Raw genomic sequence first — 2200 nt, 5'->3', positions numbered from 1 at the left:
ACCAGGTCAAAATGAAGATCCACAAATACTCATTCTGTAGGTTTCCATAATGCCTGGCTCTATCCCAATATGCTTTATCAAATCAATGAAAGCACAAGCTCTAATAAGATTTAAAAGCTTATCACTTCTTAAATACTAATGGAAAAATAAAGATTCATAACTATTTAGAGAAATATGTTTATATGTAAGAAAGAAATGGTCTTCTAAGGGGAGAGAGAATCACTCATAAGAAATAAAAATAGAATATTCAAGGATAATTTAATTTATTTCCTTTTTAACCCAAAATCATTAGTAGAATTTGGATATGTCTGTGAAAGATGTTTGTTAGGAAAAAGGATTAAAATATGAAAGTTCATGGAAAAGATGATGGTGTAAGAGGATAAGAAATTTGGATGTTCATATATCTTACAAATAGAGATCATTCAAATTGAAAATAAAAAGTAAAAAGAGGCAGGAATGGAAAAAAAAAATTTCCAGAAGTGAAAAGAAATGAGTTATGAAATAGGAAGAGTATCCAATTAATACAAAAAAAATACATACACTAGGAATTTTCAGAGAAAATGTGTTAGAGGAAAATAGCACAGCCAGGATGAGGAAGGAAATGGAACAACACCAGTAGTTCAGCAGCAGCACAGCCCATTAGATGAAATTCATCAGTCTTTCAACAATTTAAAGAAAAGTATTTTCAAACTACCAATCAAGAGTGAGACTAGTCTTTTTATGCTACCCAGGGAGGAATCCATATGGCATTATTCATGATTCCCATTGTAACTTAAAGGGAAACTGTCACAATGCCCAGAGCCCTGGATGTCAAATGCAAGAAAAGGATGTCCTCAAATTCCTTGCAGCAGAAACCCACTTAGGTAACACCAATCTTGATTTCCAGATGAAACAATATATCTACAAAAGGAAAAGTGATGGCATCTACATCATAAATCTGAAGAGGATTTGTGAGGAGTTTCTGCTTCTGGAGGAAGCTCATGCCAGTGTTGCCATTGAAAATCCTGCTGATGTTATCCTCAAGGAATAATGACCAAGGAGTAGTGCTGAAGTTTGTTGCTGCCGCTGGAGCCTCTCCTATTTCTGGCCGCTTCACTCCTGGAAACTGGACTAACCAGATCCACACAGCCTTCCAGGAGATATATCGTCTGATGGTTACTGATCTGAGGGCTGACCATCATCAGCTCACAGAAGCATCTTATGCCGACCTGCCTACCATTGCTCTGTGTATCACAGATTCTCCTCTGCACCTTGAGGATTTTGCCATTCCATGCAACAAGGGAACTTACTCTGTAGGTCCGACGTGGTCAATGCTGGCTCAGAGAAGGTTTGGGCATATGTGATACTATTTTTTGTTAACATCCATGGGAGGTCATGCCTGATCTCTATTTCTAAAGAGATTCTGAAGAGATTGAAAAGAATGAGCAGGGTGCTGCTAAGAAAACTGTGACCAAGGAGGAATTTCAGGGCAAATATGTGAAATGGAACCAAAATTCCATTCTCCATAGAACATTTAATTTTAATATGTGCAACTTACCACTCTGATAATATTTTTATATGCATATTATTTAGGTAAAGTCACATTTTTAAAAAATAGTTGGAGGTGGCTGTGGAGAGTAGTCTTAGCTATGGTATGGAGTGAGGGTACAAAAAAAAGTGACAGGTATGCAGGTAACTCTGTAGAACAAATGGGGGTGTGAGTCATTGATACAGTGGGAACAAGTAGGGAAAGTATAGAACTGAATGATTAGGTCTGTAATTGGAGCAAGTGGATTTTGGCAACTTGATTAATAGAGACAGAAAAGGAGAAGAAATTAAGTAATTGATGTGGCAACAACTTAAAATACTTTTAAAAAGATCATAGTACTTTGAAGTTAAGAATAAAGAGTTTGAAAATGTTTCAGTAGATCAGGAGAGCAGCTTGTTCTACTGTTATGAATGTGGAAGTCATGTGTGACCAGATTAAAGTTAAAAAATGAGTTGATGGATATAATCTAATGAATGGGATCATGGGAGAGGATATATGGATTAAAGGGAAAGTTGAAGAAAGTGTCTAAAATAATATCAACTTTTAATGGATAAGCCCAAGAACAGTAGCAATCCAGTTAAGGCATCTAGAACAGTCACAATACAGAAAAATAAGATGTTGGTGTCACAAAATTAAAAGCAATACAAATAACAATTTTGATTTCTTTTTGTT

At 35.7% G+C, this 2200-nt stretch overlaps 1 pseudogene; it reads left to right on the top strand.

The window, feature by feature from the left end:
* Positions 1–814: 814 nt before the first annotated feature.
* Positions 815–1395, top strand: LOC107146093 (annotated as a pseudogene).
* Positions 1396–2200: the final 805 nt, after the last annotated feature.

Source organism: Marmota marmota, unplaced genomic scaffold, assembly GCF_001458135.2.
Source record: "Marmota marmota marmota unplaced genomic scaffold, marMar, whole genome shotgun sequence".
Classification (NCBI taxonomy): domain Eukaryota; kingdom Metazoa; phylum Chordata; class Mammalia; order Rodentia; family Sciuridae; genus Marmota; species Marmota marmota.
This window is presented reverse-complemented; position numbering and strand designations above follow the sequence as displayed.